Source organism: Pseudophryne corroboree, unplaced genomic scaffold, assembly GCF_028390025.1.
Source record: "Pseudophryne corroboree isolate aPseCor3 unplaced genomic scaffold, aPseCor3.hap2 scaffold_1314, whole genome shotgun sequence".
Taxonomy (NCBI): Eukaryota; Metazoa; Chordata; class Amphibia; order Anura; family Myobatrachidae; genus Pseudophryne; species Pseudophryne corroboree.
The window spans coordinates 116689-141789 of record NW_026967940.1 but is presented as its reverse complement, the minus strand read 5'-3'; the positions used below and the strand labels follow the sequence as shown (position 1 = coordinate 141789).

Sequence of the window (25101 nt, the reverse complement as noted above, 5' to 3'; positions counted from 1 at the left end):
TTTTAATAAAATCACTGAATCAAATCTAACTCTGATAACATCAGAGAAGGCCAGGTACCCTACACAATAAGAGGGGGTTTGAAATTTTGACTTGTCTACTTAAATATCACCAAAATCTGATCACAAGGTCAATTACATCCCTGGGTGGGATTGAACCACCAACCTTTTGGTTAATAGCCTTACACACTAACCAATTGCGCCACAGAGACACTTTGCAAAAGTACATACTGACAAAGGCTAATAAGCATTCATCTAGAACGTTTCCTAGAAAAACTTTAAAAAGTCAATAATCTGGAGAGTTTTTGTAAGATGTTTCTTCCATCAACCAACAAAGAAACACATTGGTACTTTCCCATGATGAGTGAGTGCTTCAGGATCTCTTGCACTTACATGTGCAGCAGAGTACTGCAATGGAAGCATGCTGGGCCCATAACCCAGAGGTAGGCAGATTGAAACTATCCTTTGCTATATGCATTTTTTTTTTGTTAATTAAAGTAATCCAAAACTGGGATTGATATTTTGGCTCTTTTATTTTTACTTAAAGTACAATAACTTTTACCATTTTAATTTGTTTTGATAGTATATTGACAGTATTGTTTTCTTTCAAAAATCCACTTAATTTTCTTTACCCTATTATTAAAATGGTAATTGACAAAAACAAACTACATTGTCACCAGAAGAGCAATACAAAATGTACAAGTGATATATTAAAATCATCTTTCCAGCTTGAATTTCAATGATGCATTGGGGCAACGATTTTGTGAGAAACATCTTCACCCTTAAATAAAGATTTTCTTAATTCCTTACCTGTGTGCTAATTAGATATCACCTTGTTTTCACATTAAACAGACTTCCACATGAGAAAGCAGCAAGGATGCAGTGGCGTTAATGTTTCCTGGTGTCAACCTGTATTATTTCAGTAGACATTGAAATGAGGATGCATCTTGTTGCCTTTCCAATGAAGCAAGTTTAATTTAGTAATAGGTGAAAAACCATCCCTACAAAGGTGTTAATCAGAGACTTGGCTTTGTGGACACATTTCAGAGAACAAATTTGTTAGCATAAAAATAAAGCCAGAAAATGAAGAGCTGTTTAATCACTCAATTGTATTTTTTTGCCAGCATATTTTTTTTATCTGCAACCCACTGCTAAATTGTGCTTCCTAGCTGTTTTTTTTATAAAATCACTGAATCAAATCTAACTCTGATTACATCAGAGAAGGCCAGGTACCCTACACAATAAGAGGGGGTTTGAAATTTTGACTTGTCTACTTAAATTTCACCAAAATCTGATCACAAGGTCAATTACATTCCTGGGTGGGATTGAACCACCAACCTTTTGGTTAATAGTCTTACACACTAACCAATTGCACCACAGAGACACTTTGCAAAAGTACATACTGACAAAGGCTAATAAGCATTCATCTAGAACGTTTCCTAGAAAAACTTTAAAAAGTCAATAATCTGGAGAGTTTTTGTAAGATGTTTCTTCCATCAACCAACGAAGAAACACATTGGTACTTTCCCATTATGAGTGAGTGCTTCAGGATCTCTTGCACTTACATGTGCAGCAGAGTACTGCAATGGAAGCATGCTGGGCCCATAACCCAGAGGTAGGCAGATTGAAACTATCCTTTGCTATATGCATTTTTTTTTGTTAATTAAAGTAATCCAAAACTGGGATTGATATTTTTGCTCTTTTATTTTTACTTAAAGTACAATAACTTTTACCATTTTAATTTGTTTTAATAGTATATTGACAGTATTGTTTTCTTTCAAAAATCCACTTAATTTTCTTTACCCTATTATTAAAATGGTAATTGACAAAAACAAACTACATTGTCACCAGAAGAGCAATACAAAATGTACAAGTGATATATTAAAATCATCTTTCCAGCTTGAATTTCAATGATGCATTGGGGCAACGATTTTGTGAGAAACATCTTCACCCTTAAAGATTTTCTTAATTCCTTACCTGTGTGCTAATTAGATATCACCTTGTTTTCACATTAAACAGACTTCCACATGAGAAAGCAGCAAGGATGCAGTGGCGTTAATGTTTCCTGGTGTCAACCTGTATTATTTCAGTAGACATTGAAATGAGGATGCATCTTGCTGCCTTTCCAATGAAGCAAGTTTAATTTAGTAATAGGTGAAAAACCATCCCTACAAAGGTGTTAATCAGAGACTTGGCTTTGTGGACACTTTTCAGAGAACAAATTTGTTAGCATAAAAATAAAGCCAGAAAATGAAGAGCTGTTTAATCACTCAATTGGATTTTTTTGCCAGCATATTTCTTTTTCTCTGCAACCCACTGCTAAATTGTGCTTCCTAGCTGTTTTAATAAAATCACTGAATCAAATCTAACTCTGATTACATCAGAGAAGGCCAGGTACCCTACACCATAACAGGGGGTTTGAAATTTTGACTTGTCTACTTAAAGATCACCAAAATCTGATCACAAGGTCAATTACGTCCCTGGGTGTGATTGAACCACCAACCTTTTGGTTAGTAGCTGTACACACTAACTGATTGCGCCACAGAGACACTTTGCAGAAGTAAATACTGACAAAGGCTAATAAGCATTCATCTAGAACGTTTCCTAGAAAAACTTTAAAAAGTCAATAATCTGGAGAGTTTTTGTAAGATGTTTCTTCCATCAACCAACGAAGAAACACATTGGTACTTTCCCATGATGAGTGAGTGCTTCAGGATCTCTTGCACTTACATGTGCAGCAGAGTACAGCAATGGAAGCATGCTGGGCCCATAACCCAGAGGTAGGCAGATTGAAACTATCCTTTGCTATATGCTTTTTTTTTGTTAATTAAAGTAATCCAAAACTGGGATTGATATTTTGGCTCTTTTATTTTTACTTAAAGTACAATAACTTTTACCATTTTAATTTGTTTTAATAGTATATTGACAGTATTGTTTTCTTTCAAAAATCCACTTAATTTTCTTTACCCTATTATTAAAATGGTAATTGACAAAAACAAACTACATTGTCACCAGAAGAGCAATACAAAATGTACAAGTGATATATTAAAATCATCTTTCCAGCTTGAATTTCAATGATGCATTGGGGCAACGATTTTGTGAGAAACATCTTCACCCTTAAATAAAGATTTTCTTAATTCCTTACCTGTGTGATAATTAGATATCACCTTGTTTTCGCATTAAACAGACTTCCACATGAGAAAGCAGCAAGGATGCAGTGGCGTTAATGTTTCCTGGTGTCAACTTGTATTATTTCAGTAGACATTGAAATGAGGATGCATCTTGCTGCCTTTCCAATGAAGCAAGTTTAATTTAGTAATAGGTGAAAAACCATCCTTACAAAGGTGTTAATCAGAGACTTTGCTTTGTGGACACTTTTCAGAGAACAAATTTGTTAGCATAAAAATAAAGCCAGAAAATGAAGAGCTGTTTAATCACTCAATTGGATTTTTCTGCCAGCATATTTTTTTTCTCTGCAAACCACTGCTAAATTGTGCTTCCTAGCTCTTTTTATAAAATCAATGAATCAAATCTAACTCTGATTACATCAGAGAAGGCCAGGTACCCTACACCATAAGAGGGGGTTTGAAATTTTGACTTGTCTACTTAAAGATCACCAAAATCTGATAACAAGATCAATTACATCCCTGGGTGGGATTGAACCACCAACCTTTTAGTTAATAGCCGTACACACTAACTGATTGCGCCACAGAGACACTTTGCGAAAGAGCATACTGACAAAGGCTAATAAGCATTCATCTAAAACGTTTCCTAGAAAAACTTTAAAAAGTCAATAATCTGGAGAGTTTTTGTAAGATGTTTCTACCATCAACCAACGAAGAAACACATTGGTACTTTCCCATGATGAGTGAGTGCTTCAGGATCTCTTGCACTTACATGTGCAGCAGAGTACAGCAATGGAAGCATGCTGGGCTCATAACCCAGAGGTAGGCAGATTGAAACTATCCTCTGCTGTATGCTTTTTTTTTTTTTATTAAAGTAATCCAAAACTGGGATTGATATTTTGGCTCTTTTATTTTTACTTAAAGTACAATAACTTTTACCATTTTAATTTGTTTTAATAGTATATTGACAGTATTGTTTTCTTTCAAAAATCCACTTAATTTTCTTTACCCTATTATTAAAATGGTAATTGACAAAAACAAACTACATTGTCACCAGAAGAGCAATACAAAATGTACAAGTGATATATTAAAATCATCTTTCCAGCTTGAATTTCAATGATGCATTGGGGCAACGATTTTGTGAGAAACATCTTCACCCTTAAATAAAGATTTTCTTAATTCCTTACCTGTGTGCTAATTAGATATCACCTTGTTTTCACATTAAACAGACTTCCACATGAGAAAGCAGCAAGGATGCAGTGGCGTTAATGTTTCCTGGTGTCAACTTGTATTATTTCAGTAGACATTGAAATGAGGATGCATCTTGCTGCCTTTCCAATGAAGCAAGTTTAATTTAGTAATAGGTGAAAAACCATCCCTACACAAGTGTTAATCAGAGACTTGGCTTTGTGGACACTTTTCAGAGAACAAATTTGTTAGCATAAAAATAAAGCCAGAAAATGAAGAGCTGTTTAATCACTCAATTGGATTTTTTTTTGCCAGCATATTTTTTTTCTCTGCAACCCACTGCTAAATTGTGCTTCCTAGCTGTTTTTTATAAAATCACTGAATCAAATCTAACTCTGATTACATCAGAGAAGGCCAGGTACCCTACACAATAAGAGGGGGTTTGAAATTTTGACTTGTCTACTTAAATATCACCAAAATCTGATCACAAGGTCAATTACGTTCCTGGGTGGGATTGAACCACCAACCTTTTGGTTAATAGCCTTACACACTAACCAATTGCACCACAGAGAAAAAGTACATACTGACAAAGGCTAATAAGCATTCATCAAGAACGTTTCCTAGAAAAACTTTAAAAAGTCAATAATCTGGAGAGTTTTTGTAAGATGTTTCTTCCATCAACCAATGAAGAAACACATTGGTACTTTCCCATGATGAGTAAGTGCTTCAGGATCTCTAGCACTTACATGTGCAGCAGAGTACTGCAATGGAAGCATGCTGGGCCCATAACCCAGAGATAGGCAGATTGAAACTATCCTTTGCTATATGCATTTTTTTTGTTAATTAAACTAATCCAAAACTGGGATTGATATTTTTGCTCTTTTATTTTTACTTAAAGTACAATAACTTTTACCATTTTAATTTGTTTTAATAGTATATTGACAGTATTGTTTTCTTTCAAAAATCCACTTTATTTTCTTTACCCTATTATTAAAATGGTAATTGACAAAAACAAACTACATTGTCACCAGAAGAGCAATACAAAATGTACAAGTGATATATTAAAATCATCTTTCCAGCTTGAATTTCAATGATGCATTGGGGCAACGATTTTGTGAGAAACATCTTCACCCTTAAATAAAGATTTTCTTAATTCCTTACCTGTGTGCTAATTAGATATCACCTTGTTTTCACATTAAACAGACTTCCACATGAGAAAGCAGCAAGGATGCAGTGGCGTTAATGTTTCCTGGTGTCAACCTGTATTATTTCAGTAGACATTGAAATGAGGATGCATCTTGCTGCCTTTCCAATGAAGCAAGTTTAATTTAGTAATAGGTGAAAAACCATCCCTACAAAGGTGTTAATCAGAGACTTGGCTTTGTGGACACTTTTCAGAGAACAAATTTGTTAGCATAAAAATAAACCAGAAAATGAAGAGCTGTTTAATCACTCAATTGTATTTTTTTGCCAGCATATTTTTTTTATCTGCAACCCACTGCTAAATTGTGCTTCCTAGCTGTTTTTTATAAAATCACTGAATCAAATCTAACTCTGATTACATCAGAGAAGGCAAGGTACCCTACACAATAAGAGGGGGTTTGAAATTTTGACTTGTCTACTTAAATATCACCAAAATCTGATCACAAGGTCAATTACATTCCTGGGTGGGATTGAACCACCAACCTTTTGGTTAACAGCCTTACACACTAACCAATTGCACCACAGAGACACTTTGCAAAAGTACATACTGACAAAGGCTAATAAGCATTAATCTAGAACGTTTCCTAGAAAAACTTTAAAAAGTCAATAATCTGGAGAGTTTTTGTAAGATGTTTCTTCCATCAACCAACGAAGAAACACATTGGTACTTTCCCATGATGAGTAAGTGCTTCAGGATCTCTTGCACTTACATGTGCAGCAGAGTACTGCAATGGAAGCATGCTGGGCCCATAACCCAGAGGTAGGCAGATTGAAACTATCCTTTGCTATATGCATTTTTTTTTGTTAATTAAAGTAATCCAAAACTGGGATTGATATTTTTGCTCTTTTATTTTTACTGAAAGTACAATAACTTTTACCATTTTAATTTGTTTTAATAGTATATTGACAGTATTGTTTTCTTTCAAAAATCCACTTAATTTTCTTTACCCTATTATTAAAATGGTAATTGACAAAAACAAACTACATTGTCACCAGAAGAGCAATACAAAATGTACAAGTGATATATTAAAATCATCTTTCCAGCTTGAATTTCAATGATGCATTGGGGCAACGATTTTGTGAGAAACATCTTCACCCTTAAATAAAGATTTTCTTAATTCCTTACCTGTGTGCTAATTAGATATCACCTTGTTTTCACATTAAACAGACTTCCACATGAGAAAGCAGCAAGGATGCAGTGGCGTTAATGTATCCTGGTGTCAACCTGTATAATTTCAGTAGACATTGAAATGAGGATGCATCTTGCTGCCTTTCCAATGAAGCAAGTTTAATTTAGTAATAGGTGAAAAACCATCCTTACAAAGGTGTTAATCAGAGACTTGGCTTTGTGGACACTTTTCAGAGAACAAATTTGTTAGCATAAAAATAAAGCCAGAAAATGAAGAGCTGTTAAATCACTCAATTGGATTTTTCAGCCAGCATATTTTTTTTCTCTGCAACCTACTGCTAAATTGTGCTTCCTAGCTGTTTTTATAAAATCACTGAATCAAATCTAACTCTGATTACATCAGGGAAGGCCAGGTACCCACACCATAACCGGGGGTTTGAAATTTTGACTTGTCTACTTAAATATCACCAAAATCTGATCACAAGGTCAATTACATCCCTGGGTGGGATTGAACCACCAACCTTTTGGTTAATAGCCAAACACACTAACCGATTGCGCCACAGAGACACTTTGCAAAAAGTTCATACTGACAAAGGCTAATAAGCATTCATCTAGAACGTTTCCTAGAAAAACTTTAAAAAGTCAATAATCTGGAGAGTTTTTGTAAGATGTTTCTTCCATCAATCAACGAAGAACATTCAAGCTGATTTCTTGCAGCAGCTGGGCACTGTAACAGCTCCAGAGCTGCTCTGTAAGGCAACTAAAAGGGTGTGGGCCCTGCAGCACTACCTGTAGTTCGCATTGTGCGTTGGAAGGCACAAAGTAAGCAGACGGGAGAAGTCAGGATAGTGCGCAAGGGCATAGAAAGGAGCGGCTCAAGAAAAGAGAAGTGGAAACAGACAGCAAACTAGGCTGGAGAGAGACCTGAGACAAAGAGATCTGAATTATACGAGAGCCGACCAGGGGAAACACAAATTATGCAGTCGAGTTTCCCACATTTGGGGAAATCGCTGGAGCAGCACACACAGAGTGCAATGGGTGAGTCTTGCCCTGGGAGAAGCACCTTCATGATCATAGTATCTCACCTGGCAGGTAAGTAGGAGTTGGGCAAGAGCTGAGGAGGGTCGCTGCTCGGGCACCCCCCTGTCAAGTGAAGGAGATCCAACTGAGGCAGCACAAGAGAACTCTCGAAAGAAGAACAAGGCTAGAGGAAGATCTGAGACACAGAAATCTGGCTTTTACCAGAGCTGACCAGAGGAAAGCACAAACACAGTCCCCCACTACCACAAATAATGCAGTCGAGTTTCCCACATTTGGGGAAATCACAGGGGTCAGCATACCCAGAATGCAATGAATGAACCTCACCCTGGGAGAACAATCTTCATGACCATGGTATCTCCTATGCAAAATAAGTATGATTTGGGATAGGGCTGGGGAGGGCCGCTGCTCAGGCACATCTCTGTCAAGTAAAGGAGATTCAACTGAGGCAGCACAAGGGAACTCTCATCTGGGGACAACAACTGCAGGGAGAACACATATTTTCAGATGAACATGGGAGGGCAGAAGGCTGCCTAATACTGAAGCACCCCCAAACAACAAACCAAATGCAACAACTAGTACAAGCATTCCTGGGGGAAGGCCTGCAGCAGATGGATTTGCATATGGTGATGTCATCCAAGCAGTGGGTCAAAGTTGGCTTCAACCCTCGTCTGCATATGAAAAGAGAAAAGGGGCGTGCAGGGCATGGCGGCCTTTTGCGGCGCTTGGATGACCCCTAGTTCGCATTAAACACCTCCACCCTACTTCGGTGTGGGGCTCATGTTGGCTATGCCCCAGCCCATGAAGCATTCAAGCTGATTACTTGCAGCAGCTGGGCACTGTAATAGCTCCAGAGCTGCTCTGTAAGGCAAGTAAAAGGGTGTGGGCCCTGCAGCACTACCTGTAGTTCGCATTGTGCATTGGAAGGCACAAAGTAAGCAGATGGGAGAAGTCAAGATAATGCGCAAGGGCATAGAAGGGAGCGGCTCAAGAAAAGAGAAGTTTAAACAGACAGCAAACTAGGCTGGAGAGAGACCTGAGACAAACAGATCTGAATTATACGAGAGCTGACCAGGGGAAACACAAATTATGCAGTCAAGTTTCCCACATTTGGGGAAATCGCAGGAGCAGCACACCCAGAGTGCAATGGGTGAGCCTTGCCCTGGGAGAAGCACCTTCATGATCATAGTATCTCACTTGGCAGGTAAGTAGGAGTTGGGCTTGAGCTGGGGAGGGTTGATGCTAGGGCACCCCCCTGTCAAGTGAAGGAGATCCAACTGAGGCAGCACAAGGGAACTCTCGAAAGAAGAACAAGGCTAGAGGAAGATCTGAGACAAATAAATCTGACTTTTACCAGAGCTGACCAGAGGAAAGCACAAACACAGTCCCCCACTACCACAAATAATGCAGTCGAGTTTCCCACATTTGGGGAAATCATAGGAGTCAGCATACCCAGAATGCAATGAATGAACCTCACCCTGGGAGAACAATCTTCATGACCATGGTATCTCCTATGCAAAATAAGTATGATTTGGGATAGAGCTGGGGAGGGCCGCTGCTCAGGCACATCTCTGTCAAGTAAAGGAGATTCAACTGAGGCAGCACAAGGGAACTCTCATCTGGGGACAACAACTGCTGGGAGAACACATATTTTCAGATGAACATGGGAGGGCAGAAGGCTGCCTAATACTGAAGCACCCCCAAACAACAAACCAAATGCAACAACTAGTACAAGCATTCCTGGGGGAAGGCCTACAGCAGATGGATTTGCATATGGTGATGTCATCCAAGCAGTGGGTCAAAGTTGGCTTCAACCCTCGTCTGCATATGAAAAGAAAAAAGGGATGTGCAGGGCATGGCGTCCTTTTGTGGCGCTTGGATGACCCCTAATTCACATTAAACATCTCCACCCTCCTTCGGTGTGGGGCTCATGTTGGCTATGCCCCAGCCCCTGAAGCATTCAAGATGATTTCTTGCAGCAGCTGGGCACTGTAACAGCTCCAGAGCTGTTCTGTAAAGCATGTAAAAGGGTGTGGGCCCTGCAGCACTACCTGTAGTATGCATTGTGCGTTGGAAGGCACAAAGTAAGCAGACGGGAGAGGTCAGGATAGTGCGCAAGGGCATAGAAGGGAGCGGCTCAAGAAAAGAGAAGTGGAAACAGACAGCAAACTAGGCTGGAGAAAGACCTGAGACAAAGAGATCTGAATTATACGAGAGCCGACCAGAGGAAACACAAATTATGCAGTCAAGTTTCCCACATTTGGGGAAATCGCAGGAGCGGCACACCCAGAGTGCAATGGGTGAGCCTTGCCCTGGGAGAAGCACCTTCCTGATCATAGTATCTCACCTGGCAGGTAAATAGGAGTTGGGCTAGAGCTGGGGAGGGTCGCTGCTCGGGCACCCCCCTGTCAAGTGAAGGAGATCCAACTGAGGCAGCACAAGGGAACTCTCGAAAGAAGAACAAGGCTAGAGGAAGATCTGAGACAAAGAAATCTGACTTTTACCAGAGCTGAGCAGAGGAAAGCACAAACACAGTCCCCCACTACCACAAATAATGCAGTCGAGTTTCCCACATTTGGGGAAATCACAGGGGTCAGCATACCCAGAATGCAATGAATGAACCTCACCCTGGGAGAACAATCTTCATGACCATGGTATCTCCTATGCAAAATAAGTATGATTTGGGATAGGGCTGGGGAGGGCCGCTGCTCAGGCACATCTCTGTCAAGTAAAGGAGATTCAACTGAGGCAGCACAAGGGAACTCTCATCTGGGGACAACAACTGCAGGGAGAACACATATTTTCAGATGAACATGGGAGGGCAGAAGGCTGCCTAATACTGAAGCACCCCCAAACAACAAACCAAATGCAACAACTAGTGCAAGCATTCCTGGGGGAAGGCCTGCAGCAGATTGATTTGCATATGGTAATGCCATCCAAGCAGTGGGTCAAAGTTGGCTTCAACCCTCGTCTGCATATGAAAAGAGAAAAGGGGCGTGCAGGGCATGGCGGCCTTTTGCGGCGCTTGGGTGACCCTTAGTTCGCATTAAACACCCCCACCCTCCTTCGGTGTGGGGCTCATGTTGGCAATGCCCCAGCCCCTGAAGCATTCAAGCTGATTTCTTGCAGCAGCTGGGCACTGTAACAGCTCCAGAGCTGCTCTGTGAGGCAAGTAAAAGGGTGTGGGCCCTGCAGCACTACCTGTAGTTTGCATTGTGTGTTGGAAGGCACAAAGTAAGCAGACGGGAGAAGTCAGGATAGTGCGCAAGGGCATAGAAGGGAGCGGCTCAAGAAAAGAGAAGTGGAAACAGACAGCAAACTAGGCTGGAGAGAGACCTGAGACAAAGAGATCTGAATTATACGAGAGCCGACCAGGGGAAACACAAATTATGCAGTCAAGTTTCCCACATTTGGGGAAATCACAGGGGCAGCACACCCAGAGTGCAATGGGTGAGCCTTGCCCTGGGAGAAGCACCTACATGATCATAGTATCTCACCTGGCAGGTAAGTAGGAGTTGGGCTAGAGCTGCGAAGGGTCGCTGCTCGGGTACCCCCCTGTCAAGTGAAGGAGATCCAACTGAGGCAGCACAAGGGAACTCTCGAAAGAGGAACAAGGCTAGAGGAAGATCTGAGACAAAGAAATCTGATTTTTACCAGAGTTGACCAGAAGAAAGCACAAACACAGTCCCCCACTACCACAAATAATGCAGTTGAGTTTCCCACATTTGGGGAAATCACAGGGGTCAGCATACCCAGAATGCAATGAATGAACCTCACCCTGGGAGAACAATCTTCATGACCATGGTATCTCCTATGCAAAATAAGTATGATTTGGGATAGGGCTGGGGAGGGCCGCTGCTCAGGCACATCTCTGTCAAGTAAAGGAGATTCAACTGAGGCAGCACAAGGGAACTCTCATCTGGGGACAACAACTGCAGGGAGAACACATATTTTCAGATGAACATGGGAGGGCAGAAGGCTGCCTAATACTGAAGCACCCCCAAACAACAAACCAAATGCAACAACTAGTGCAAGCATTCCTGGGGGAAGGCCTGCAGCAGATGGTTTTGCATATGGTGATGTCATCCAAGCAGTGGGTGAAAGTTGGCTTCAACCCTCGTCTGCATATGAAAAGAAAAAAGGGATGTGCAGGGCATGGCGTCCTTTTGTGGCGCTTGGATGACCCCTAATTCGCATTAAACATCTCCACCCTCCTTCGGTGTGGGGCTCATGTTGGCTATGCCCCAGCCCCTGAAGCATTCAAGATGATTTCTTGCAGCAGCTGGGCACTGTAACAGCTCCAGAGCTGCTCTGTAAAACATGTAAAAGGGTGTGGGCCCTGCAGCACTACCTGTAGTATGCATTGTGCGTTGGAAGGCACAAAGTAAGCAGACGGGAGAGGTCAGGATAGTGCGCAAGGGCATAGAAGGGAGCGGCTCAAGAAAAGAGAAGTGGAAACAGACAGCAAACTAGGCTGGAGAAAGACCTGAGACAAAGAGATCTGAATTATATGAGAGCCGACCAGAGGAAACACAAATTATGCCGTCAAGTGTCCCACATTTGGGGAAATCGCAGGAGCAGCACACCCAGAGTGCAATGGGTGAGCCTTGCCCTGGGAGAAGCACCTTCCTGATCATAGTATCTCACCTGGCAGGTAAATAGGAGTTGGGCTAGAGCTGGGGAGGGTCGCTGCTCGTGCACCACCCTGTCAAGTGAAGGAGATCCAACTGAGGCAGCACAAGGGAACTCTCGAAAGAAGAACAAGGCTAGAGGAAGATCTGAGACAAAGAAATCTGACTTTTACCAGAGCTGACCAGAGGAAAGCACAAACACAGTCCCCCACTACCACAAATAATGCAGTTGAGTTTCCCACATTTGGGGAAATCACAGGGGTCAGCATACCCAGAATGCAATGAATGAACCTCACCCTGGGAGAACAATCTTCATGACCATGGTATCTCCTATGCAAAATAAGTATGATTTGGGATAGGGCTGGGGAGGGCCGCTGCTCAGGCACATCTCTGTCAAGTAAAGGAGATTCAACTGAGGCAGCACAAGGGAACTCTCATCTGGGGACAACAACTGCAGGGAGAACACATATTTTCAGATGAACATGGGAGGGCAGAAGGCTGCCTAATACTGAAGCACCCCCAAACAACAAACCAAATGCAACAACTAGTGCAAGCATTCCTGGGGGAAGGCCTGCAGCAGATTGATTTGCATATGGTAATGCCATCCAAGCAGTGGGTCAAAGTTGGCTTCAACCCTCGTCTGCATATCAAAAAAGAGAAAAGGGGCGTGCAGGGCATGGCGGCCTTTTGCGGCGCTTGGATGACCTCTAGTTCGCATTAAACACCTCCACCCTCCTTCGGTGTGGGGCTCATGTTGGCTATGCCCCAGCCCCTGAAGCATTCAAGCTGATTTCTTGCAGCAGCTGGGCACTGTAACAGCTCCAGAGCTGCTCTGTAAGGCAAGTAAAAGGGTGTGGGCCCTGCAGCACTACCTGTAGTTTGCATTGTGCATTGGAAGGCACAAAGTAAGCAGACGGGAGAAGTCAGGATAGTGCGCAAGGGCATAGAAGGGAGCGGCTCAAGAAAAGAGAAGTGGAAACAGACAGCAAACTATACTGGAGAGAGACCTGAGACAAAGAGATCTGAATTATACGAGAGCCGACCAGGGGAAACACAAATTATGCAGTCAAGTGTCCCACATTTGGGGAAATTGCAGGAGCAGCACACCCAGAGTGCAATGGGTGAGCCTTGCCCTGGGAGTAGCACCTTCATGATCATAGTATCTCACCTGGCAGGTAAGTAGGAGTTGGACTAGAGCTGGGGAGGGTCGCTGCTCGGGCACCCCCCTGTCAAGTGAAGGAGATCCAACTGAGGCAGCACAAGGGAACTCTTGAAAGAGGAACAAGGCTAGAGGAAGATCTGAGACAAAGAAATCTGACTTTTACCAGAGCTGACCAGAGGAAAGCACAAACACAGTCCCCCACTACCACAAATAATGCAGTCGAGTTTCCCACATTTGGGGAAATCACAGGGGTCAGCATACCCAGAATGCAATGAATGAACCTCACCCTGGGAGAACAATCTTCATGACCATGGTATCTCCTATGCAAAATAAGTATGATTTGGGATAGGGCTGGTGAGGGCCGCTGCTCAGGCACATCTCTGTCAAGTAAAGGAGATTCAACTGAGGCAGCACAAGGGAACTCTCATCTGGGGACAACAACTGCAGGGAGAACACATATTTTCAGATGAACATGGGAGGGCAGAAGGCTGCCTAATACTGAAGCACCCCCAAACAACAAACCAAATGCAACAACTAGTGCAAGCATTCCTGGGGGAAGGCCTGCAGCAGATTGATTTGCATATGGTAATGCCATCCAAGCAGTGGGTCAAAGTTGGCTTCAACCCTCGTCTGCATATCAAAAAAGAGAAAAGGGGCGTGCAGGGCATGGCGGCCTTTTGCGGCGCTTGGATGACCTCTAGTTCGCATTAAACACCTCCACCCTCCTTCGGTGTGGGGCTCATGTTGGCTATGCCCCAGCCCCTGAAGCATTCAAGCTGATTTCTTGCAGCAGCTGGGCACTGTAACAGCTCCAGAGCTGCTCTGTAAGGCAAGTAAAAGGGTGTGGGCCCCGCAGCACTACCTGTAGTTTGCATTGTGCATTGGAAGGCACAAAGTAAGCAGACGGGAGAAGTCAGGATAGTGCGCAAGGGCATAGAAGGGAGCGGCTCAAGAAAAGAGAAGTGGAAACAGACAGCAAACTATACTGGAGAGAGACCTGAGACAAAGAGATCTGAATTATACGAGAGCCGACCAGGGGAAACACAAATTATGCAGTCAAGTGTCCCACATTTGGGGAAATTGCAGGAGCAGCACACCCAGAGTGCAATGGGTGAGCCTTGCCCTGGGAGTAGCACCTTCATGATCATAGTATCTCACCTGGCAGGTAAGTAGGAGTTGGACTAGAGCTGGGGAGGGTCGCTGCTCGGGCACCCCCCTGTCAAGTGAAGGAGATCCAACTGAGGCAGCACAAGGGAACACTTGAAAGAGGAACAAGGCTAGAGGAAGATCTGAGACAAAGAAATCTGACTTTTACCAGAGCTGACCAGAGGAAAGCACAAACACAGTCCCCCACTACCACAAATAATGCAGTCGAGTTTCCCACATTTGGGGAAATCACAGGGGTCAGCATACCCAGAATGCAATGAATGAACCTCACCCTGGGAGAACAATCTTCATGACCATGGTATCTCCTATGCAAAATAAGTATGATTTGGGATAGGGCTGGTGAGAGCCGCTGCTCAGGCACATCTCTGTCAAGTAAAGGAGATTCAACTGAGGCAGCACAAGGGAACTCTCATCTGGGGACAACAACTGCAGGGAGAACACATATTTTCAGATGAACATGGGAGGGCAGAAGGCTGCCTAATACTGAAGCACCCCCAAACAACAAACCAAATGCAACAACTAGTACAAGCATTCCTGGGGGAAGGCCTGCAGCAGATGGATTTGCATATGGTGATGTCATCCAAGCAGTGGGTCAAAGTTGGCTTCAACCCTCGTCTGCATATGAAAAGAGAAAAGGGACGTGCAGGGCATGGCGGCCTTTTGCGGCGCTTGGATGACCCCTAGTTCGCATTAAACACCTCCACCCTACTTCGGTGTGGGGCTCATGTTGGCTATGCCCCAGCCCATGAAGCATTCAAGCTGATTACTTGCAGCAGCTGGGCACTGTAATAGCTCCAGAGCTGCTCTGTAAGGCAAGTAAAAGGGTGTGGGCCCTGCAGCACTACCTGTAGTTCGCATTGTGCATTGGAAGGCACAAAGTAAGCAGATGGGAGAAGTCAAGATAATGCGCAAGGGCATAGAAGGGAGCGGCTCAAGAAAAGAGAAGTTGAAACAGACAGCAAACTAGGCTGGAGAGAGACCTGAGACAAACAGATCTGAATTATACGAGAGCTGACCAGGGGAAACACAAATTATGCAGTCAAGTTTCCCACATTTGGGGAAATCGCAGGAGCAGCACACCCAGAGTGCAATGGGTGAGCCTTGCCCTGGGAGAAGCACCTTCATGATCATAGTATCTCACTTGGCAGGTAAGTAGGAGTTGGGCTTGAGCTGGGGAGGGTTGATGCTAGGGCACCCCCCTGTCAAGTGAAGGAGATCCAACTGAGGCAGCACAAGGGAACTCTCGAAAGAAGAACAAGGCTAGAGGAAGATCTGAGACAAATAAATCTGACTTTTACCAGAGCTGACTAGAGGAAAGCACAAACACAGTCCCCCACTACCACAAATAATGCAGTCGAGTTTCCCACATTTGGGGAAATCATAGGAGTCAGCATACCCAGAATGCAATGAATGAACCTCACCCTGGGAGAACAATCTTCATGACCATGGTATCTCCTATGCAAAATAAGTATGATTTGGGATAGAGCTGGGGAGGGCCGCTGCTCAGGCACATCTCTGTCAAGTAAAGGAGATTCAACTGAGGCAGCACAAGGGAACTCTCATCTGGGGACAACAACTGCTGGGAGAACACATATTTTCAGATGAACATGGGAGGGCAGAAGGCTGCCTAATACTGAAGCACCCCCAAACAACAAACCAAATGCAACAACTAGTACAAGCATTCCTGGGGGAAGGCCTACAGCAGATGGATTTGCATATGGTGATGTCATCCAAGCAGTGGGTCAAAGTTGGCTTCAACCCTCGTCTGCATATGAAAAGAAAAAAGGGATGTGCAGGGCATGGCGTCCTTTTGTGGCGCTTGGATGACCCCTAATTCACATTAAACATCTCCACCCTCCTTCGGTGTGGGGCTCATGTTGGCTATGCCCCAGCCCCTGAAGCATTCAAGATGATTTCTTGCAGCAGCTGGGCACTGTAACAGCTCCAGAGCTGTTCTGTAAAGCATGTAAAAGGGTGTGGGCCCTGCAGCACTACCTGTAGTATGCATTGTGCGTTGGAAGGCACAAAGTAAGCAGACGGGAGAGGTCAGGATAGTGCGCAAGGGCATAGAAGGGAGCGGCTCAAGAAAAGAGAAGTGGAAACAGACAGCAAACTAGGCTGGAGAAAGACCTGAGACAAAGAGATCTGAATTATACGAGAGCCGACCAGAGGAAACACAAATTATGCAGTCAAGTTTCCCACATTTGGGGAAATCGCAGGAGCGGCACACCCAGAGTGCAATGGGTGAGCCTTGCCCTGGGAGAAGCACCTTCCTGATCATAGTATCTCACCTGGCAGGTAAGTAGGAGTTGGGCTAGAGCTGGGGAGGGTCGCTGCTCGGGCACCCCCCTGTCAAGTGAAGGAGATCCAACTGAGGCAGCACAAGGGAACTCTCGAAAGAAGAACAAGGCTAGAGGAAGATCTGAGACAAAGAAATCTGACTTTTACCAGAGCTGAGCAGAGGAAAGCACAAACACAGTCCCCCACTACCACAAATAATGCAGTCGAGTTTCCCACATTTGGGGAAATCACAGGGGTCAGCATACCCAGAATGCAATGAATGAACCTCACCCTGGGAGAACAATCTTCATGACCATGGTATCTCCTATGCAAAATAAGTATGATTTGGGATAGGGCTGGGGAGGGCCGCTGCTCAGGCACATCTCTGTCAAGTAAAGGAGATTCAACTGAGGCAGCACAAGGGAACTCTCATCTGGGGACAACAACTGCAGGGAGAACACATATTTTCAGATGAACATGGGAGGGCAGAAGGCTGCCTAATACTGAAGCACCCCCAAACAACAAACCAAATGCAACAACTAGTGCAAGCATTCCTGGGGGAAGGCCTGCAGCAGATTGATTTGCATATGGTAATGCCATCCAAGCAGTGGGTCAAAGTTGGCTTCAACCCTCGTCTGCATATGAAAAGAGAAAAGGGGCGTGCAGGGCATGGCGGCCTTTTGCGGCGCTTGGGTGACCCTTAGTTCGCATTAAACACCCCCACCCTCCTTCGGTGTGGGGCTCATGTTGGCAATGTCCCAGCCCCTGAAGCATTCAAGCTGATTTCTTGCAGCAGCTGGGCACTGTAACAGCTCCAGAGCTGCTCTGTGAGGCAAGTAAAAGGGTGTGGGCCCTGCAGCACTACCTGTAGTTTGCATTGTGTGTTGGAAGGCACAAAGTAAGCAGACGGGAGAAGTCAGGATAGTGCACAAGGGCATAGAAGGGAGCGGCTCAAGAAAAGAGAAGTGGAAACAGACAGCAAACTAGGCTGGAGAGAGACCTGAGACAAAGAGATCTGAATTATACGAGAGCCGACCAGGGGAAACACAAATTATGCAGTCAAGTTTCCCACATTTGGGGAAATCACAGGGGCAGCACACCCAGAGTGCAATGGGTGAGCCTTGCCCTGGGAGAAGCACCTACATGATCATAGTATCTCACCTGGCAGGTAAGTAGGAGTTGGGCTAGAGCTGCGAAGGGTCGCTGCTCGGGTACCCCCCTGTCAAGTGAAGGAGATCCAACTGAGGCAGCACAAGGGAACTCTCGAAAGAGGAACAAGGCTAGAGGAAGATCTGAGACAAAGAAATCTGATTTTTACCAGAGTTGACCAGAAGAAAGCACAAACACAGTCCCCCACTACCACAAATAATGCAGTTGAGTTTCCCACATTTGGGGAAATCACAGGGGTCAGCATACCCAGAATGCAATGAATGAACCTCACCCTGGGAGAACAATCTTCATGACCATGGTATCTCCTATGCAAAATAAGTATGATTTGGGATAGGGCTGGGGAGGGCCGTTGCTCAGGCACATCTCTGTCAAGTAAAGGAGATTCAACTGAGGCAGCACAAGGGAACTCTCATCTGGGGACAACAACTGCAGGGAGAACACATATTTTCAGATGAACATGGGAGGGCAGAAGGCTGCCTAATACTGAAGCACCCCCAAACAACAAACCAAATGCAACAACTAGTGCAAGCATTCCTGGGGGAAGGCCTGCAGCAGATGGTTTTGCATATGGTGATGTCATCCAAGCAGTGGGTCAAAGTTGGCTTCAACCCTCGTCTGCATATGAAAAGAAAAAAGGGATGTGCAGGGCATGGCGTCCTTTTGTGGCGCTTGGATGACCCCTAATTCGCATTAAACATCTCCACCCTCCTTCGGTGTGGGGCTCATGTTGGCTATACCCCAGCCACTGAAGCATTCAAGATGATTTCTTGCAGCAGCTGGGCACTGTAACAGCTCCAGAGCTGTTCTGTAAAGCATGTAAAAGGGTGTGGGCCCTGCAGCACTACCTGTAGTATGCATTGTGCGTTGGAAGGCACAGAGTAAGCAGACGGGAGAGGTCAGGATAGTGCGCAAGGGCATAGAAGGGAGCGGCTCAAGAAAAGAGAAGTGGAAACAGACAGCAAACTAGGCTGGAGAAAGACCTGAGACAAAGAGATCTGAATTATATGAGAGCCGACCAGAGGAAACACAAATTATGCCGTCAAGTGTCCCACATTTGGGGAAATCGCAGGAGCAGCACACCCAGAGTGCAATGGGTGAGCCTTGCCCTGGGAGAAGCACCTTCCTGATCATAGTATCTCACCTGGCAGGTAAATAGGAGTTGGGCTAGAGCTGGGGAGGGTCGCTGCTCGTGCACCCCCCTGTCAAGTGAAGGAGATCCAACTGAGGCAGCACAAGGGAACTCTCGAAAGAAGAACAAGGCTAGAGGAAGATCTGAGACAAAGAAATCTGACTTTTACCAGAGCTGACCAGATGAAAGCACAAACACAGTCCCCCACTACCACAAATAATGCAGTTGAGTTTCCCACATTTGGGGAAATCACAGGGGTCAGCATACCCAGAATGCAATGAATGAACCTCACCCTGGGAGAACAATCTTCATGACCATGGTATCTCCTATGCAAAATAAGTATGATTTGGGATAGGGCTGGGGAGGGCCGCTGCTCAGGCACATCTCTGTCAAGTAAAGGAGATTCAACTGAGGCAGCACAAGGGAACTCTCATCTGGGGACAACAACTGCAGGGAGAACACATATTTTCAGATGAACATGGGAGGGCAGAAGGCTGCCTAATACTGAAGCACCCCCAAACAACAAACCAAATGCAACAACTAGTGCAAGCATTCCTGGGGGAAGGCCTGCAGCAGATTGATTTGCATATGGTAATGCCATCCAAGCAGTGGGTCAAAGTTGGCTTCAACCCTCGTCTGCATATCAAAAAAGAGAAAAGGGGCGTGCAGGGCATGGCGGCCTTTTGCGGCGCTTGGATGACCTCTAGTTCGCATTAAACACCTCCACCCTCCTTCGGTGTGGGGCTCATGTTGGCTATGCCCCAGCCCCTGAAGCATTCAAGCTGATTTCTTGCAGCAGCTGGGCACTGTAACAGCTCCAGAGCTGCTCTGTAAGGCAAGTAAAAGGGTGTGGGCCCTGCAGCACTACCTGTAGTTTGCATTGTGCATTGGAAGGCACAAAGTAAGCAGACGGGAGAAGTCAGGATAGTGCGCAAGGGCATAGAAGGGAGCGGCTCAAGAAAAGAGAAGTGGAAACAGACAGCAAACTATACTGGAGAGAGACCTGAGACAAAGAGATCTGAATTATACGAGAGCCGACCAGGGGAAACACAAATTATGCAGTCAAGTGTCCCACATTTGGGGAAATTGCAGGAGCAGCACACCCAGAGTGCAATGGGTGAGCCTTAGCCTGGGAGTAGCACCTTCATGATCATAGAATCTCACCTGGCAGGTAAGTAGGAGTTGGGCTAGAGCTGGGGAGGGTCGCTGCTCGGGCACCCCCCTGTCAAGTGAAGGAGATCCAACTGAGGCAGCACAAGGGAACTCTTGAAAGAGGAACAAGGCTAGAGGAAGATCTGAGACAAAGAAATCTGACTTTTACCAGAGCTGACCAGAGGAAAGCACAAACACAGTCCCCCACTACCACAAATAATGCAGTCGAGTTTCCCACATTTGGGGAAATCACAGGGGTCAGCATTCCCAGAATGCAATGAATGAACCTCACCCTGGGAGAACAATCTTCATGACCATGGTATCTCCTATGCAAAATAAGTATGATTTGGGATAGGGCTGGTGAGGGCCGCTGCTCAGGCACATCTCTGTCAAGTAAAGGAGATTCAACTGAGGCAGCACAAGGGAACTCTCATCTGGGGACAACAACTGCAGGGAGAACACATATTTTCAGATGAACATGGGAGGGCAGAAGGCTGCCTAATACTGAAGCACCCCCAAACAACAAACCAAATGCAACAACTAGTACAAGCATTCCTGGGGGAAGGCCTGCAGCAGATGGATTTGCATATGGTGATGTCATCCAAGCAGTGGGTCAAAGTTGGCTTCAACCCTCATCTGCATATGAAAAGAGAAAAGGGGCGTGCAGGGCATGGCGGCCTTTTGCGGCGCTTGGATGACCCCTAGTTCGCATTAAACACCTCCACCCTCATTCGGTGTGGGGCTCATGTTGGCTATGCCCCAGCCCCTGAAGCATTCAAGCTGATTTCTTGCAGCAGCTGGGCACTGTAACAGCTCCAGAGTTGCTCTGTAAGTCAAGTAAAAGGGTGTGGGCCCTGCAGCACTACCTGTAGTTCGCATTGTGCGTTGGAAGGCACAAAGTAAGCAGACGGGAGAAGTCAGGATAGTGCGCAAGGGCATAGAAGGGAGCGGCTCAAGAAAAGAGAAGTGGAAACAGACAGCAAACTAGGCTGGAGAGAGACCTGAGACAAAGAGATCTGAATTATATGAGAGCCGACCAGGGGAAACACAAATTATGCAGTCAAGTTTCCCACATTTGGGGAAATCAAAGGGGCAGCACACCCAGAGTGCAATGGGTGAGCCTTGCCCTGGGAGAAGCACCTACATGATCATAGTATCTCACCTGGCAGGTAAGTAGGAGTTGGGCTAGAGCTGGGGAGGGTCGCTGCTCGGGCACCCCCCTGTCAAGTGAAGGAGATCCAACTGAGGCAGCACAAGGGAACTCTCGAAAGAAGAACAAGGCTAGAGGAAGATCTGAGACAAAGAAATCTGACTTTTACCAGAGCTGACCAGAGGAAAGCACAAACACAGTCCCCCACTACCACAAATAATGCAGTCGAGTTTCCCACATTTGGGGAAATCACAGGGGTCATCATACCCAGAATGCAATGAATGAACCTCACCCTGGGAGAACAATCTTCATGACCATGATATCTCCTATGCAAAATAAGTATGATTTGGGATAGGGCTGGGGAGGGCCGCTGCTCAGGCACATCTCTGTCAAGTAAAGGCGATTCAACTGAGGCAGCACAAGGGAACTCTCATCTGGGGACAACAACTGCAGGGAGAACACATATTTTCAGATGAACATGGGAGGGCAGAAGGCTGCCTAATACTGAAGCACCCCCAAACAACAAACCAAATGCAACAACTAGTGCAAGCATTCCTGGGGGAAGGCCTGCAGCAGATGGATTTGCATATGGTGATGTCATCCAAGCAGTGGGTCAAAGTTGGCTTCAACCCTCGTCTGCATATGAAAAGAAAAAAGGGATGTGCAGGGCATGGCGGCCTTTTGCGGCGCTTGCATGACCCCTAATTCGCATTAAACACCTCCACCCTCCTTCGGTGTGGGGCTCATGTTGGCTATGCCCCAGCACCTGAAGCATTCAAGCTGATTTCTTGCAGCAGCTGGGCACTGTAACAGCTCCAGAGCTGCTCTGTAAGGCAACTAAAAGGGTGTGGGCCCTGCAGCACTACCTGTAGTTCGCATTGTGCGTTGGAAGGCACAAAGTAAGCAGACGGGAGTAGTCAGGATAGTGCGCAAGGGCATAGAAGGGAGCGGTTCAAGAAAAGAGAAGTGGAAACAGACAGCAAACTAGGCTGGAGAGAGACCTGAGACAAAGAGATCTGAATTATACGAGAGCCGACCAGAGGAAACACAAATTATGCAGTCAAGTGTCCCACATTTGGGGAAATCGCAGGAGCAGCACACCCAGAGTGCAATGGGTGAGCCTTGCCCTGGGAGAAGCACCTTCCTGATCATAGTATCTCACCTGGCAGGTAAGTAGGAGTTGGGCTAGAGCTGGGGAGGGTCGCTGCTCGGGCACCCCCCTGTCAAGTGAAGGAGATCCAACTGAGGCAGCACAAGGGAACTCTCGAAAGAAGAACAAGGCTAGAGGAAGATCTGAGACAAAGAAATCTGACTTTTACCAGAGCTGACCAGAGGAAAGCACAAACACAGTCCCCCTCTACCACAAATAATGCAGTCGAGTTTTCCACATTTGGGGAAATCACAGGGGTCAGCATACCCAGAATGCAATGAATGAACCTCACCCTGGGAGAACAATCTTCATGACCATGATATCTCCTATGCAAAATAAGTATGATTTCGGATAGGGCTGGGGAGGGCCGCTGCTCAGGCACATCTCTGTCAAGTAAAGGCGATTCAACTGAGGCAGCACAAGGGAACTCTCATCTGGGGACAACAACTGCAGGGAGAACACATATTTTCAGATGAACATGGGAGGGCAGAAGGCTGCCTAATACTGAAGCACCCCCAAACAACAAACCAAATGCAACAACTAGTACAAGCATTCCTGGGGGAAGGCCTGCAGCAGATGGATTTGCATATGGTGATGTCATCCAAGCAGTGGGTCAAAGTTGGCTTCAACCCTCGTCTGCATATGAAAAGAAAAAAGGGATGTGCTGGGCATGGCGTCCTTTTGTGGCGCTTGGATGACCCTTAATTCGCATTAAACATCTCCACCCTCCTTCGGTGTGGGGCTCATGTTGGCTATGCCCCAGCCCGTGAAGCATTCAAGATGATTTCTTGCAGCAGCTGGGCACTGTAACAGCTCCAGAGCTGTTCTGTAAAGCATGTAAAAGGGTGTGGGCCCTGCAGCACTACCTGTAGTATGCATTGTGCGTTGGAAGGCACAAAGTAAGCAGACGGGAGAGGTCAGGATAGTGCGCAAGGGCATAGAAGGGAGCGGCTCAAGAAAAGAGAAGTGGAAACAGACAGCAAACTAGGCTGGAGAAAGACCTGAGACAAAGAGATCTGAATTATACGAGAGCCGACCAGAGGAAACACAAATTATGCAGTCAAGTTTCCCACATTTGGGGAAATCGCAGGAGCAGCACACCCAGAGTGCAATGGGTGAGCCTTGCCTTGGGAGAAGCACCTTCCTGATCATAGTATCTCACCTGGCAGGTAAGTAGGAGTTGGGCTAGAGCTGGGGAGGGTCGCTGCTCGGGCACCCCCCTGTCAAGTGAAGGAGATCCAACTGAGGCAGCACAAGGGAACTCTCGAAAGAAGAACAAGGCTAGAGGAAGATCTGAGACAAAGAAATCTGACTTTTACCAGAGCTGAGCAGAGGAAAGCACAAACACAGTCCCCCACTACCACAAATAATGCAGTCAAGTTTCCCACATTTGGGGAAATCACAGGGGTCAGCATACCCAGAATGCAATGAATGAACCTCACCCTGGGAGAACAATCTTCATGACCATGGTATCTCCTATGCAAAATAAGTATGATTTGGGATAGGGCTGGGGAGGGCCGCTGCTCAGGCACATCTCTGTCAAGTAAAGGAGATTCAACTGAGGCAGCACAAGGGAACTCTCATCTGGGGACAACAACTGCAGGGAGAACACATATTTTCAGATGAACATGGGAGGGCAGAAGGCTGCCTAATACTGAAGCACCCCCAAACAACAAACCAAATGCAACAACTAGTGCAAGCATTCCTGGGGGAAGGCCTGCAGCAGATTGATTTGCATATGGTAATGCCATCCAAGCAGTGGGTCAAAGTTGGCTTCAACCCTCGTCTGCATATGAAAAGAGAAAAGGGGCGTGCAGGGCATGGCGGCCTTTTGCGGCGCTTGGGTGACCCTTAGTTCGCATTAAACACCCCCACCCTCCTTCGGTGTGGGGCTCATGTTGGCAATGCCCCAGCCCCTGAAGCATTCAAGCTGATTTCTTGCAGCAGCTGGGTACTGTAACAGCTCCAGAGCTGCTCTGTGAGGCAAGTAAAAGGGTGTGGGCCCTGCAGCACTACCTGTAGTTTGCATTGTGTGTTGGAAGGCACAAAGTAAACAGACGGGAGAAGTCAGGATAGTGCGCAAGGGCATAGAAGGGAGCGGCTCAAGAAAAGAGAAGTGGAAACAGACAGCAAACTAGGCTGGAGAGAGACCTGAGACAAAGAGATCTGAATTATACGAGAGACGACCAGGGGAAACACAAATTATGCAGTCAAGTTTCCCACATTTGGGGAAATCACAGGGGCAGCACACCCAGAGTGCAATGGGTGAGCCTTGCCCTGGGAGAAGCACCTACATGATCATAGTATCTCACCTGGCAGGTAAGTAGGAGTTGGGCTAGAGCTGGGGAGGGTCGCTGCTCGGGTACCCCCCTGTCAAGTGAAGGAGATCCAACTGAGGCAGCACAAGGGAACTCTCGAAAGAGGAACAAG

At 45.7% G+C, this 25101-nt stretch overlaps 31 non-coding genes and 1 pseudogene across 31 annotated transcripts; all 32 read right to left on the bottom strand.

Moving 5' to 3' along the window:
* Nucleotides 1-7135: 7135 nt before the first annotated feature.
* Nucleotides 7136-7209, bottom strand: TRNAN-AUU (transfer RNA asparagine (anticodon AUU)). Its single transcript has one exon. It is a non-coding gene; the product is annotated as a tRNA-Asn (tRNA).
* A 370-nt stretch (nucleotides 7210-7579) lies between these two features.
* On the bottom strand, nucleotides 7580-7742 carry LOC134994454 (U1 spliceosomal RNA). Its single transcript, XR_010197471.1, has one exon. It is a non-coding gene; the product is annotated as a U1 spliceosomal RNA (small nuclear RNA).
* A 152-nt stretch (nucleotides 7743-7894) lies between these two features.
* On the bottom strand, nucleotides 7895-8058 carry LOC134994426 (U1 spliceosomal RNA). The gene has a single exon (XR_010197440.1). It is a non-coding gene; the product is annotated as a U1 spliceosomal RNA (small nuclear RNA).
* A 671-nt stretch (nucleotides 8059-8729) lies between these two features.
* Nucleotides 8730-8892, bottom strand: LOC134994447 (U1 spliceosomal RNA). Its single transcript, XR_010197465.1, has one exon. It is a non-coding gene; the product is annotated as a U1 spliceosomal RNA (small nuclear RNA).
* Nucleotides 8893-9044: 152 nt separating this feature from the next.
* Nucleotides 9045-9208, bottom strand: LOC134994436 (U1 spliceosomal RNA). The gene has a single exon (XR_010197451.1). It is a non-coding gene; the product is annotated as a U1 spliceosomal RNA (small nuclear RNA).
* Nucleotides 9209-9879: 671 nt separating this feature from the next.
* Nucleotides 9880-10042, bottom strand: LOC134994442 (U1 spliceosomal RNA). Its single transcript, XR_010197459.1, has one exon. It is a non-coding gene; the product is annotated as a U1 spliceosomal RNA (small nuclear RNA).
* Nucleotides 10043-10194: 152 nt separating this feature from the next.
* On the bottom strand, nucleotides 10195-10358 carry LOC134994425 (U1 spliceosomal RNA). Its single transcript, XR_010197439.1, has one exon. It is a non-coding gene; the product is annotated as a U1 spliceosomal RNA (small nuclear RNA).
* Nucleotides 10359-11029: 671 nt separating this feature from the next.
* On the bottom strand, nucleotides 11030-11192 carry LOC134994450 (U1 spliceosomal RNA). Its single transcript, XR_010197468.1, has one exon. It is a non-coding gene; the product is annotated as a U1 spliceosomal RNA (small nuclear RNA).
* A 152-nt stretch (nucleotides 11193-11344) lies between these two features.
* LOC134994428 (U1 spliceosomal RNA) lies at nucleotides 11345-11508 on the bottom strand. The gene has a single exon (XR_010197442.1). It is a non-coding gene; the product is annotated as a U1 spliceosomal RNA (small nuclear RNA).
* A 671-nt stretch (nucleotides 11509-12179) lies between these two features.
* Nucleotides 12180-12342, bottom strand: LOC134994457 (U1 spliceosomal RNA). The gene has a single exon (XR_010197474.1). It is a non-coding gene; the product is annotated as a U1 spliceosomal RNA (small nuclear RNA).
* A 152-nt stretch (nucleotides 12343-12494) lies between these two features.
* Nucleotides 12495-12658, bottom strand: LOC134994435 (U1 spliceosomal RNA). The gene has a single exon (XR_010197450.1). It is a non-coding gene; the product is annotated as a U1 spliceosomal RNA (small nuclear RNA).
* Nucleotides 12659-13331: 673 nt separating this feature from the next.
* On the bottom strand, nucleotides 13332-13494 carry LOC134994444 (U1 spliceosomal RNA). Its single transcript, XR_010197461.1, has one exon. It is a non-coding gene; the product is annotated as a U1 spliceosomal RNA (small nuclear RNA).
* A 152-nt stretch (nucleotides 13495-13646) lies between these two features.
* On the bottom strand, nucleotides 13647-13810 carry LOC134994459 (U1 spliceosomal RNA). Its single transcript, XR_010197476.1, has one exon. It is a non-coding gene; the product is annotated as a U1 spliceosomal RNA (small nuclear RNA).
* A 673-nt stretch (nucleotides 13811-14483) lies between these two features.
* On the bottom strand, nucleotides 14484-14646 carry LOC134994443 (U1 spliceosomal RNA). Its single transcript, XR_010197460.1, has one exon. It is a non-coding gene; the product is annotated as a U1 spliceosomal RNA (small nuclear RNA).
* A 152-nt stretch (nucleotides 14647-14798) lies between these two features.
* LOC134994458 (U1 spliceosomal RNA) lies at nucleotides 14799-14962 on the bottom strand. Its single transcript, XR_010197475.1, has one exon. It is a non-coding gene; the product is annotated as a U1 spliceosomal RNA (small nuclear RNA).
* A 671-nt stretch (nucleotides 14963-15633) lies between these two features.
* On the bottom strand, nucleotides 15634-15796 carry LOC134994445 (U1 spliceosomal RNA). Its single transcript, XR_010197462.1, has one exon. It is a non-coding gene; the product is annotated as a U1 spliceosomal RNA (small nuclear RNA).
* A 152-nt stretch (nucleotides 15797-15948) lies between these two features.
* On the bottom strand, nucleotides 15949-16112 carry LOC134994434 (U1 spliceosomal RNA). Its single transcript, XR_010197449.1, has one exon. It is a non-coding gene; the product is annotated as a U1 spliceosomal RNA (small nuclear RNA).
* Nucleotides 16113-16783: 671 nt separating this feature from the next.
* Nucleotides 16784-16946, bottom strand: LOC134994440 (U1 spliceosomal RNA). Its single transcript, XR_010197456.1, has one exon. It is a non-coding gene; the product is annotated as a U1 spliceosomal RNA (small nuclear RNA).
* A 152-nt stretch (nucleotides 16947-17098) lies between these two features.
* Nucleotides 17099-17262, bottom strand: LOC134994446 (U1 spliceosomal RNA). Its single transcript, XR_010197463.1, has one exon. It is a non-coding gene; the product is annotated as a U1 spliceosomal RNA (small nuclear RNA).
* A 671-nt stretch (nucleotides 17263-17933) lies between these two features.
* Nucleotides 17934-18096, bottom strand: LOC134994449 (U1 spliceosomal RNA). Its single transcript, XR_010197467.1, has one exon. It is a non-coding gene; the product is annotated as a U1 spliceosomal RNA (small nuclear RNA).
* Nucleotides 18097-18248: 152 nt separating this feature from the next.
* On the bottom strand, nucleotides 18249-18412 carry LOC134994427 (U1 spliceosomal RNA). Its single transcript, XR_010197441.1, has one exon. It is a non-coding gene; the product is annotated as a U1 spliceosomal RNA (small nuclear RNA).
* A 671-nt stretch (nucleotides 18413-19083) lies between these two features.
* Nucleotides 19084-19246, bottom strand: LOC134994456 (U1 spliceosomal RNA). Its single transcript, XR_010197473.1, has one exon. It is a non-coding gene; the product is annotated as a U1 spliceosomal RNA (small nuclear RNA).
* Nucleotides 19247-19398: 152 nt separating this feature from the next.
* On the bottom strand, nucleotides 19399-19562 carry LOC134994437 (U1 spliceosomal RNA). Its single transcript, XR_010197453.1, has one exon. It is a non-coding gene; the product is annotated as a U1 spliceosomal RNA (small nuclear RNA).
* Nucleotides 19563-20235: 673 nt separating this feature from the next.
* LOC134994455 (U1 spliceosomal RNA) lies at nucleotides 20236-20398 on the bottom strand. The gene has a single exon (XR_010197472.1). It is a non-coding gene; the product is annotated as a U1 spliceosomal RNA (small nuclear RNA).
* Nucleotides 20399-20550: 152 nt separating this feature from the next.
* LOC134994431 (U1 spliceosomal RNA) lies at nucleotides 20551-20714 on the bottom strand. The gene has a single exon (XR_010197445.1). It is a non-coding gene; the product is annotated as a U1 spliceosomal RNA (small nuclear RNA).
* Nucleotides 20715-21406: 692 nt separating this feature from the next.
* LOC134994453 (U1 spliceosomal RNA) lies at nucleotides 21407-21548 on the bottom strand (annotated as a pseudogene).
* Nucleotides 21549-21700: 152 nt separating this feature from the next.
* On the bottom strand, nucleotides 21701-21864 carry LOC134994438 (U1 spliceosomal RNA). Its single transcript, XR_010197454.1, has one exon. It is a non-coding gene; the product is annotated as a U1 spliceosomal RNA (small nuclear RNA).
* A 671-nt stretch (nucleotides 21865-22535) lies between these two features.
* LOC134994441 (U1 spliceosomal RNA) lies at nucleotides 22536-22698 on the bottom strand. The gene has a single exon (XR_010197457.1). It is a non-coding gene; the product is annotated as a U1 spliceosomal RNA (small nuclear RNA).
* A 152-nt stretch (nucleotides 22699-22850) lies between these two features.
* On the bottom strand, nucleotides 22851-23014 carry LOC134994430 (U1 spliceosomal RNA). Its single transcript, XR_010197444.1, has one exon. It is a non-coding gene; the product is annotated as a U1 spliceosomal RNA (small nuclear RNA).
* Nucleotides 23015-23685: 671 nt separating this feature from the next.
* On the bottom strand, nucleotides 23686-23848 carry LOC134994439 (U1 spliceosomal RNA). Its single transcript, XR_010197455.1, has one exon. It is a non-coding gene; the product is annotated as a U1 spliceosomal RNA (small nuclear RNA).
* Nucleotides 23849-24000: 152 nt separating this feature from the next.
* On the bottom strand, nucleotides 24001-24164 carry LOC134994433 (U1 spliceosomal RNA). The gene has a single exon (XR_010197448.1). It is a non-coding gene; the product is annotated as a U1 spliceosomal RNA (small nuclear RNA).
* A 671-nt stretch (nucleotides 24165-24835) lies between these two features.
* On the bottom strand, nucleotides 24836-24998 carry LOC134994451 (U1 spliceosomal RNA). Its single transcript, XR_010197469.1, has one exon. It is a non-coding gene; the product is annotated as a U1 spliceosomal RNA (small nuclear RNA).
* Between the last annotated feature and the right edge of the window lie 103 nt (nucleotides 24999-25101).